The sequence below is a fragment of the Octopus bimaculoides genome, chromosome 12 (genome assembly GCF_001194135.2).
Source record: "Octopus bimaculoides isolate UCB-OBI-ISO-001 chromosome 12, ASM119413v2, whole genome shotgun sequence".
Classification (NCBI taxonomy): domain Eukaryota; kingdom Metazoa; phylum Mollusca; class Cephalopoda; order Octopoda; family Octopodidae; genus Octopus; species Octopus bimaculoides.
Genome location: NC_068992.1, coordinates 67,425,267 through 67,437,766, shown reverse-complemented (window position 1 = coordinate 67,437,766; position 12,500 = coordinate 67,425,267). Strand labels below are relative to the sequence as shown.

At 33.6% G+C, this 12,500-nt stretch overlaps 1 long non-coding RNA gene across 1 annotated transcript in view; it reads right to left on the bottom strand.

Moving 5' to 3' along the window:
• Positions 1–10,066: 10,066 nt before the first annotated feature.
• Positions 10,067–12,500, bottom strand: part of LOC128249172 (uncharacterized) — a 60,930-nt gene continuing 58,496 nt past the window's right edge. Inside the window, exon 4 of the long non-coding RNA XR_008265268.1 lies at positions 10,067–10,243. This is a non-coding gene — a long non-coding RNA (uncharacterized LOC128249172). The remainder of the gene's footprint in view (positions 10,244–12,500) is intronic.

The window sequence follows — 12,500 nt, the reverse complement described above, 5'->3', positions numbered from 1 at the left end:
CTTACAACCGTTGTTTTTAACAGTGCTAATAAGGAATTATCGAAAATTATTATTCCCTGAATGTGCTTGTGATATGGCGTATATTTAATATATTTCTTTATGGTTTTATTCAAACTTGTTTCCTGAAGGACTTCATACTTATTAAATATTTATCTGCTAATTTCCGCTTTTAATATTTGTTGATGTTTCTTTCATGAAACAGAGATATTTGTTTATGGGAAATTTCGTTTTGTGTTATGTAATTTTATTTCCCAGGTTGCTGGAAAAAATGGTTTTCTTGAGTGTCTTTTACATCTCATAATTGGTTTGGAATTGGTTAATCGGTTTAAAGTTTCCTCTAACATATTTGTTTCTTTGAATCATTTATTTATTGTTTGGTGACGTTCTTAATTTATTCATATAAATTAATATATGCAAGTGAATGTATACATATATATAGTATGTGTGCGTCCGTATATGTATATTTTGTGTTTTATTTGGCTTATTATGTATTGCTGTATACGTGTGTTTTTCTTTATTTTTGAAAGAGTTAAATCTCATGCGCGAACTGGTCGTCGTCTACGTTTGTGTTTCAGTTGTGCTGTATGTATAGCAAGACAAGCTTCGGGTGAATATCAGATTTTGTGGAGAGGTGTGTATGAGTGCGCGTGTCTGTGTGAGTATGTTTGTGTGTAAGTGTGTGTAGAGAGAGAGAGAGAGAGTATTTATACATGCAACGGTATTTGTTTAATCCTGAAGATTGTTTGAACTCAAAACTATACTGATACATTCGTTGTTATAGTTTCATTTTCCTTCTTTTACATATTTTTGTGGGATTCAGTTCAACTCATTCATCATGGCGGGGAGGTTTCTAACTCATTAATTTACGATGGCGTTCCCTTTTTCATTCAATTTTAAATTGGTTGCTATATTGATTCCTGTTATAATTCCCCGATATATTTAGATGACGTACTGCTCTTTATGATCAACAACTCGTGTGAGCCCATGTGGCTGGGAGGTGTATGGGCATGTAGGTGTATTGTGGCAATGTCTCTTCAAAAGAGTTGCAAAGTAAGTTTAGTGTTGCAAAAATGTTTTGTTCGATTTTCTTAAAGGTGTTTTATCGATTAAATATCCAACTACATTTTCACCTGTTTCAGCCAGAAATACACAACTTGGTGATCTCAAGACTTTGTCAGTTGCTCGGTCTATTGTAGAGGTTTTCTGGCCCGTAGAGGACCAAGGCCGTAGTGGACCAAGCCCATAGAGGACCAAGCGCGTAGTGTACCAAGCGCGTAGTGCTATTTGATATTTATAAATCTTCCTTCTTTTTCCATTATTGTTTTGAATTGTTCAAAGATATTGTTCCGTTTACTGACCTGGAACGCTGGAATTTCTGTTCCTGTTGGCATCTCCTCCATATTTATTTTTGCTTTTAATCTTCCTGTACATTCTCTCAGATTTCATTGGAATACCTTCTTTTCCTAAAAGAGTCTTTACTATTCTTCCGAGGTTCTTTTAATGCATGATTTGGCTAATATTACTTGTTTAAGATCTATATTCGCTTACTTGTTTTCAGAATGATATTTTGTGTTATTTACTTTCTTTCTCTTGTCATCTGGAAAAACTCTTTTTTTCCATTTCTGTAAGTAGAGATAACATTTAATATACTTTTTTGTATATTCTCTATTTGGAAAGTGAGGAAGATGGTGATGCAGTAATTTTGTCTTCTTTGCTTTTTATGCTTTCTGAGTGATAAAGAAGATACCCAAATACTCGGGTCAATGGAATCAAGTAATCCCTTTCCCTCAAAATTATTGGCTTTCTCCCCAACTTATAACTTGTTGTTGCTGTTATTATTATTATTATTATTATTATTGGTAGTAGTAGTAGTAGTAGTAGTAGTAGTAGTAGTAGTAGTAGTAGTAGTAGTTTAATTCTCAGAGCTCTTGATCTAACTTGCTCCGATTAATTCGGTTAGAGCGAACACCAACCCGTTTTCAGACACCATCTCACAAGGTCTCTTTCCACAAATTACAAGCTTTAGTCGTTGGATGTTAATTCATCGTGGGAGACACGCAACACCCAAGCAACAATCTCAAGATCCTAGCTGTCCCATTTGTTAGCATATCCTACCCAAATGTCAATACCAATTTCTCCGACGGCAAATTTTGCTTAGTTACACTGCCGACGAAGCCCCATGCTGAAGATTAGCAGTAGTAATAACAATGATGAGTAATGTGTGTGTGTATAGACATATATACATATGTGCGTGTGTGGGGGGGCAACTGTGCGTGTGTGTATATCTATGTGCATGTGTGTATGTGTTTGTAGGCTTGTGTCCATGTGTGTGTCTGTGTGCATTCGTGCGTATGTGTATATGTGTGTACATGTGTATATGTGTTTGTAGGCATGTGTGTAAGAAGCGTATGTGGTAAACACTTGTATGTTGAGTGGCCTGTTCTACCCAGCGTCTCTGAATGAAGCAATAGATGTCTCATCAGCCAGGAAAGCAGCTCTGAAGGAGTTTCGGCTCCGTTTCTGCATTTGTTTTGATCCCTTTTCTATAGAGCTGGACGAATATGTAACATTAGATATACTTAGTCTCGATGAGATATATGCGAGAAATGAGGAACACATTTCCCTCTGCATTTATATCTAAAGTAAGGCTGCTAATAACTTCTTTTTGTTATATTTCAATCTTGCTTACCATTTCTCTGTTGAACGGCATTATAGGCGTTTATCGGCAACATGAATGTTTCATTTCCTGTTATGGTTACATTTCCTAGATTGTTATCAATCATATCTTATTGACAGACGTTTCTGTTACAGGCGAAAGGTGTACAACATTTCATTAGAATTACTTAATCATAATCAATCTAGTAATTTTGGATACGCTATTATCGTTAAAGAAGCGATAACGAACAAATTTAATTACCTTTACATATGCTATACTTGAATACTTTTCAAAGACACCCTACTTTTAAAATTGCAAATTGTTAATATAGTGTTCAACTCCAACAGCCATGTTTGCATACATTTCATATCTGTCTCATTTTGAAAACGTATATTTATGGATTATTTAATAATCGACACTATTACAATCAAATGTAACGCTTCATATATATTACTCTTAGCATCCGGAGATTTCATATCATAAAGATTTATTGCGGAAACCAGGTTATCAGGGTTCTTTGAACAATGCCGTTCTGTTAATGAGACAATATCGAGATCCTTATTTTGAATGTTCTGCGTGGAACAAAATGCAATTCAAATCTAATTCCAAGGGAGAAGAATGTAATTCCAATTTTCTAATTAACATTACCATTGTAATTCATGTAGAAGCTTCACTCTCGACCGAAAACTATATTATATTACAACATGACTATTAACCCGATAATTCTGAAATCATGTTTCTTTTTTTGTAAGATAAAATACAAATCTGATGCTACAGTTCTGTAGTTAAGAGATGAGGAATTATGTACATTATTTACATTTGGCGGATATTTGTCCTCATCTTGTTTGTTGCTAACACAACATTTCGTCTGATATACCCTCCAGCCTTCATCAGGTGTCTTGGAGAAATTTCCAACCTGGGCTACTAATCCCAATATTCCGAGTTCGATTCCAGTCAGTGACACCTGAGTAATAATAATAATAACAATAGTAATATTAATAATAATAACAACAACAGCAACAACAGCATCGAAAAATACCTGACGAATGAGAACCCAGGTTCGAAATTTCTGCAAGACACCTGATGAAGGCTGGAGGCTATATCAGCCGAAACGCTGTATTAACAACAAACAAGATGAGGACAAATATCCGTCAAATGTAAATAATGTAAGTTGCTTTTGTTGATAAATCCACTTATTTTGACGCATACTTGTTACTAAAAAAACAAATGTTATTATATGGCGGATATCAGGAAAGCACTCATAATTTTATTATTGTGAAAGAAGGAATGTATTTTCTGATAGATCTTAGTATATGTTAATTGTTCATTATAAAAGAAATTAGTTTCCTGAATAAGTATCATATAACTACCACTGATACAAGTTGAAGATAAAATTCATATTTCGTCCACTTTTTTTTAATTCTATAAAATGTTATGATTTCACTAATGATTTATTAAGTAAAATATATCGCAATATCGCAACTAATTGATTAGTATAAAACTTAATAGAAAGTAAATTCATATCGATGTAATGTTTTGGTAAAACTGTTATAATAAAGATAGTTGAGCCGAACGATGTAAAAACAAAGCATCATATGAGAAAAAAAAAAATTGTGAAATTAATTTACATGAAATGATACATTAAACACCGCAAGAAATGGTTTAATACATATACATTAGCCGCAGTAGTGGCTGTGTGGTAAGTAGCTTGCCTACCAACCACATGGTTCCGGGTTCAGTGAGACCTTGGGCAAGTTTCTTCTACTATAACCTCATACCACCCAAAGCCTTGTGAGTGGATTTGGTAGACGGAAACTGAAAGAAGCCCGTCTTATATATATATATATGTATATGTGTTTGTGTGTTTGTCACCCCAGCATCGCTTGACAGCCGATGCTGGTGTGTTTACGTCCCCGTAACTTAGGCTTACGAAGAATAAGTTCTGGGGTCGATTTATTCAACTAAAGTTTGTGCACCAGCATGGCCGCAGTCAAATGACTGAAACAAGTAAAAGAATAAAAGAATACACAAGAGCGTAGAAAGCGCAGACAAACATGCGCGCACACACACACACACAAAGGCACACACACATACACACACACGCACACACAGACATATATTGCAGTAGTTTCACTCGCAGATTATTTAAATATATCATAGAAATCTTATTGTGGAAACATTGAATAATGATTTGAATGTCTTAGCAACAGATATAAACATTTGTAACAGTAACGTAAGTACAATAACGTCATATTGTGGCGGAAAACTGGTATCACATTAAGATCACGTGTGTCTATACATCTTATTGGTTCACACGATATATACACATATGTTTTAAATTTCAAATCCGAAAAGTGAAAAGCTGATAATTTACTGGAAGTGTTCTCTAAGAATAAGACCATGTTTCATAAATGAAGTGTGCATAGTTCTAAATGATCTGCTACATCACGTTCTTGTCATAGAAATGTTAATTAGTTGAGGAAAGTAAAAGATATGATATGTGATAGTTAAAACTTTGCCAGGCATTATTTTGCATCTAATATATAATTGGTTAACAGGAAAACTAACCTTGACCTGAAACATCGTTTAATATGTTACAACTCGCCTATGATACACATCAATATTTAAAACATATGAACTGTAATGTCATTCATCTGACTGAGTTTCAATTGACTTTCAATTTTATATTTATTCCCATTTGATTCTTCGATAAGAGTTCCGGCATGCATGATCGACATATTTCGTTATAACTTTCGATCAGGAAATAATATATTACTTCAAGTAAAATGACTGATAATTCAATCGTGTGAGATACATTCTTTAGCGGATCATTTTTGGTTTTACCCCTGTTATTGATAGAGGTTTTTAAAAAAATTTATGACAATAAATTTAAAAATTAACCCAAACTATATCGATTTTTTTTACGCCAGCCCTACAAATATATTTTTCGAAAACAGTTTGTGCTGCATGGCAGCGATGAAGCCAGTGTAGGAGAAAGGATTTTGACGTATGGCATGATAACGTCTACGATGCATCAGTTAAAGCTCATCAGTCAATATTTATATCTCAAATGTCCGAAAAAATGTATTTTGGTCTATCAAACATAAAACGATTATTCCAGCAAATGTCTAGCAGTCCCAATCCGCCATCGGAAAATTAATACGGATACAGTTATACATGATCTAGCACATAAATCTAACACAGTGACCTATGCTAGAAATTTACCTCAACACTTTCGGGTAACAAACTTGACGATTGTTCTCTTCGTAGATACAGAATTCATTCACATCCCTCCGTAAGGTCAAATTAGCAAGGAACAAAATTGACAAAAAGTAATGTTTTGCTCCACGAAGATAGTTTTCAGCCAATATACATCAACACGAACTACAAAATGTCACAAGACCTTAAGTTTACAAGGACAAATTAATACCAATTAAATAAAACACCCTCGCTTTTGAAATTTACATATCAATAATCATCTCACATATTTGTTTCAAATATTGGCTCAAGGCAAGCAATTTCGGGGAAGTGGATAAGCTGCTTACATAGTGACCCCAGTGTTGAACCGGTATTTAGTTTTTGACTCCGAAACGATACAAAGAAAGGTTGATAAAGGAAAGGGCGAACAGAGGACTTATTCCGTCGGGCCGCTCCTAGATTGTAAGGACTCCTCCCATGTCTAATCGGAGAACGGAGAATCCTATGCTTGTAGCAGGTAGAGTTTGAAATGGATGCCAAGAATGTAAATTTCCTGGAGAGTGTTCAGTGACACAGGCTTCAGGGAATCTTTGAGTATCCTTGCTTGCTCAGCTATACGAAACTTGCAACGCTCTCTCCCGTCAATGTAAGATCCCGTCCGCTCTAAGAAACTCCATTTGATATTGCAAGGGGGTCTCTTCATCTTCAGGCGTCTTTCTGGAATCCTGAAAGAGGATCTGTGGTTCTATAGGCGCCGCTGGAAGGTCGATTCGGCTGATGCGATCGTGAGTGCAACATCCTAACCACTGTGTGTGTGTCTGTGTGTGTGTCTGTGTTAAACGTCACTGACCGAAACTTCGAAATTGCTGTCAATAATAATCTTGTTTAGTTTAAGAAAAATAAATTGGTACTCAAAAAGTATAGAATAACCCATGATATTAATATATAACTGTGCATTTAGTAAATGAACATAAAACAAACGTTAATAATTCAGACAGACAGACAGACAGAATGATAAATAGATAGATAGATAGATAGATAGATAGATAGATAGATAGACAGATAGATAGATAGATAGAATTTACAAAAAAACCCCAAAAAAACGAAGACAGGTGTGTAAACAACAAACAGGTGTATTAGCTTAGAATAAAACAAGAAAGATTTGGTAGCTAGCGGTCAATCATGGCGATGACCGGACAAGAGAGATAAAGAAATAAATATAATGGTTTTATCATCAGTGTCTTCCAGTTCATTTCCTTTGCTAACTGTGTTTCTATTTCCCCCTATATATGGTTGCTAGATGTGCACCACTTACAGTGATAGTTTTATTACCTTATACCGATGTAATTATGTGGGCTATAACTTCTCAGGGTTGTGCTGTATAGATTGTTTACTTCAGACAATCAATTAAATCTCTTTATTTTTTTATTTTATCCCTGCATTTTAGTTTATAAGTGAATATACGTGTGAGTAACTAGAGTAGAAAAACATTGAATCTTCACAGGATTAAAGATGTGAAGAATTAGAGATAAAAACGAAAGATATAAAAAGAATAATTTTCGTTACTCTAGAAGAACCATATAAAAAATGTAATGAAAAGATAATTCATAAGTAGCATAACTCAATAGATAATACGTTTTCCTCTCAGGCTTGTTTTACTCATAGAAACATACTTGACAATATAGACTTCATAACTTCACTGTTTTTAAATTGAAATTAAATTTGGACTTTATTATCAACTATATAGATATGAGAAAGATTTCACGGCACGTATGTATGCATATATATATATATATATATATATATATATATATATATATACATACACACACATTATATTTGTACATTATATGCATACACATTATATATATAGACACGGAGAACAAAAATCAATAAGTTGTCAATAATAACATTACCTCTACATTTATTATACATAATACTATTAGCACAGTACACTTTTACACAAAAAATATTGTTCATTATGTATGTGGAAACATCAAAAATAAAAGAATATGAGAATAAGGTGTGGTGAAGCAACGGTGCACATATGTACATGTGTTTGTACGTTTGTGTGCATTGAAACGTATATATTTATATATGTGTGGGTTTGTGTTTGTGTAGACATATACATAGTATATATTACATATATAGTATATTTACCATATATGCTTATGTATATACATAGTATATGTTAGTATATTTACACCCACACCCACAGGCAAACACACACAAGTACACAAACACACACATATATACAGTGGGTGTGCGTGTGCGTGTGTGCGTGTGCGTGTGCGTGTGCGTGTGTGTGTGTGTGTGTGTGTGTGTGTAAACAGTATACTGCTGCTAAACGGGGAACTTTATTTTTTCTGCTTTTCCAGAGAGAGATGGACGTGCCTGACTTCTAATTTGTATTTTGCGTTGACATCAGCGTTAAAGTGGTACGTTCTGGGTTCAAATTCCCCTGATGTTAACGTTGCCTTTCATCCATCGGAGGTCGATAAAATAAGTACCAGCTGTGCACTGGGGTCGATGTAGTCTTTAGAGCGCCGGGCAAAATGCTTAGCGGCATTTCGTCAGTCTTTACATGTTGAGTTCAACTTCCACCGAGATTGATTTCGCCTCTCATTTATTGGGGTCGAAAAAGTAAATAGTAACTGAGCATTGGGAACGATCTAACCGACTTAGTCCCTACCCACAAAAGAGTTGCTGGCCTTGTGCAAAACTTTGAAACAATTGTTTGTAAAGTTTAAGGCGTCAAGCGGACAGAATCGTTAGCACGGCGGACAAAAGTGTTAGCGGCATTTCGTCTGCATTTACGTTCTATGTTCAAATTCCACTCAGTTCGACTTTGCCTTTTATATATTCGGGGGTTGATAGAAGAAGTACCAGCTGAGCACTGGGTGCGATATAATCGGCTTACCCCTCCGCTCAAATTGTTGACCTTGTACCAAAATTTGAAATAAATATATGTAAAATTGAATCATTTGTCCATTCATTAAGATGCATACCGTTATGCATTTAATGAGGCTTTGTCAGGAATTATAAAGAAGAGAGCATCGCACAAGTTTCAAAGCTTCTCTAACTATCGAGAAGACAATGAAATTATCTAAAGAATGACATTAGGATTTTCTGCATTTGTAACAAAGGAGAATCTCTGCAGCCAACGGTGAAATAGCGCAGTTATAACAGGGAGATGCTTAAGTCTAAGAAGCAAAGAAAGGTCACGTGCCGCTGATTGGTTTTACACTGTCTCCGGACATTATATTTCAAAAAGGTTTGAGACGAGTCTATGGTCAGATGAAACCTGACCTTAAGGTTGCAAAATACACTCAAATTGCAGATCATTTAGTTTCGAAGCAATTTGTTTGAAGCACATTGTCATATCTGTGTCTTTTCAAACTGCCTTGCACTAAAGATTTTTAATGTTTCTCCATTAGGCACAAAAGACACGATGGTGTATGGCCTGGCCTACCTGTGTAATTTTACGTCGACATCAGCGTTCAACTAGTAGGTTCTGAGTTAAAATTCCATAATTTTATAGATTTTAACGCTGCATTTACAATTGCTTTATCAAAGATTTACATTTAAGACAGTACATTTTGAAACACTTGGCATTTGAATCACTATAACATTCTAAAGGGGTTACTGTTGAAACAGCTTATGTAATTGCTCCATTTCATATTGGTGTGTGTGTGTCTAGGTGGAGAATTGAATTAAAGTTAGGTTTTTGGAGTTCGAATGATTAATCGTTACCGTAATCGTCTAGATGTAAAATACCCTGCTCGATAAAATTATATAATCGAGTAGGTGGTGCATGGATGGATGTAGGCCCCAAATCATTCGATGAATTGAAATTTGTTAGTTCTTGATAAAAAGAAATCCACAAAATACTCGAGGCAATTATTAGCGACTCAAGAAATGAAAGGAGAGATATGATTACAAGAAAGTATATGTTTAATTTACGGAAATGTTCGTTTCCATACTTAGTGATACATTGTGTGTTTTTGAGTTTGTAGTCTGTAGTAAATCAATATCCGAAACGGCTAAACATAAATTTAATGCATTTCCATTTTAAAAATTATGTCGAGAACTCTTAAACATTTTTGTAAATATGTAACAAAACGTTAATCACATTTTGATAACAAATATGTAAATATTTATTACAATGTATTTTCGGTTAACACATGTTAAAAAGCACAATCGATAGAATAAAAATCATACATTGATATTGATTTCTGCTTGCTTTCTTAAATACGAAATCTCCGATGCACGCAGTAGTGTAGAAGTAAATTACATTAGGATTTTTGATGTTTGAAAAGTAGTCCTCCTGTAGGCAGCGGATCATTGTGTACGGTACAGTAAATTGATACAGACGCAAAACCTAATAACCTAGAGCGAAAATAGAACGGTGAAGCAAGAGGGATAAGGCATTATATTTTCTGATCCAAAAAGCAAAAGTTATATCATATCGGAATATATATGGTGTGCTATTGCAACCAGCAGATGTTTAACTCAATAGGGTCCATTAACATCGAATTGGGAATAGTTACTTTCAATTTAGAGAATTCAATAAAGAAATACGATACTTTCAAAGAGAAATGCATGTTCATATTTAATCTCTCACAGAATAAACATAACTAAATATATTTCTATTTGTACCAATTGAAATTGATAAACGAAAATCTGTTGCTTAACAGAGAAAAGTATCTCAATCATATTGAGTTTTATGTGTTTTGCATTCTTTGATTCAGTACAGTTTTGAGTCTTCACCACTTATCGATTTCCATCTGCACAATTCGTTATATGTCTACTTTACAACAGTTTCATTTAGAAATTTAAATAATATCTACTTCAAAGGTAATAGATATTTCGTTTCATGTGAAAAAAAAAAGGTATTTCCAACAGTTGTATCAACGGTGGTGGCATGGGTTTGTTATTGAGAGTAGCTCGTGTGTTACTTTCCTTTTTATTCGTTATTTATTTAGCGAATTACTGACTGTTAAGTGAAAAGGATACAAAAGTGGTGCATGGACTATATGTACATATGTGTGAGTATGTGTTTGTGTGTGTGAGCGTGCATGTTTGTGCGCTTGTTTGCGTGTGTATATATATATATGTATATATATATATATATATATATATATATATATACCATATGGACGCGCACACATGGCGGTGGGCAACTATGTATAGGATTCTGAAAATTACTGCTATATATATATATATAGGTATATATGTGTGCTGATTTGCGAGTTTTGCTTTATGTATGGATTCTCTTGCATATAGTTGCGTACCATAGTAGATGTGCAATGTTCGAATTAAAATGAGCTTACTTGAACCATTCTTTTGGACGGATGTTTGCCAAAATATACATAGAGCGTAGTTTATGAAGAAGTAAATCTCTAGACATTAGTCTTATCAGAACTAGACGTTGTCTGCGTGTAGAGAAAATATCCTTAAAAGTAACACAGCTCATCATGTTATCCAGGAAACCATGTTGCTATATAATTTTGGGGAATTTATGATGAACAATTTATTCCTTACATATTGGAATGTAGACACATTATATACCAACAGACCTATGTATCTCTAAATTCACTATATTATTGACAAATTACTTTCAGAATTCGATGGCGGCTTCGTGAAAGTGAGCCAATAATAACTAAAATATACAGAACTTAATACATCATTTCAATATTACATTTTTTATAATTTTAAATGAAAATATTTTTTAGCGGTAGCAACCATTTAGATACATTACTGCAAAATAAATATTTACCTAAACAGTTGTGCTAATGGTTCTCGTTACGCTTGTCTTTATGAAAAATTCTTGTCTTGCATTTTACTTTTAAGTATATGGAAAAATTTCAGATTTTTTTATCTATGTATATGTGTGTGTATCTGTGTCTGTATGCGTGTGTTTGTCAATTATATCTTGATATTTAAAGATATCCATAGATATATAAATATACACAAATTTTGGTTGGTAGATAGATAGAGGTACAAATGAGGATATAAAGCTCGGAGACATAAAAAAATATCCAAGATTAGACTGGTTGCTCTCTAGTACTAATATTTATGAAGTGGATATAACTAAAAGATACAATGGTCATATGAAATTGATTTGTTTCATATATGTTACATGATTTTTGTATTGTATATATTTATTAATATGTATATTTTGCTATAAATATCTAATATACATTATGTTCATATATTTAATTAATTATATAAAATGATTTGTGTGGTATATATATATATATATATATATATATATATATATATATATATGTGTGTGTATATATTGATATACATGTATATATGAGGATGTATATATATATATATATATATATATATATATATATATATATATATATATATATATATACGTACATGTGTGTGTGTATGTGTGTGTGTATGTATGTATGAGTATTTTTATATCTGTCTATTTATATCCAAATGTTTATATTTTTATCTATACGTTTGTGTATCTATAATTTCTATCCATATTTCTTTTGTAGTATCAGCTCAGAGCCCTGGCCATGTTGGGGCAACACCGTTTTGCTACACTGTTATTACTGAGAGCCCCCTCTAATATTTAGCATGAGTGTATGTATATGTATATATGTGTGCATTGATGTGTATA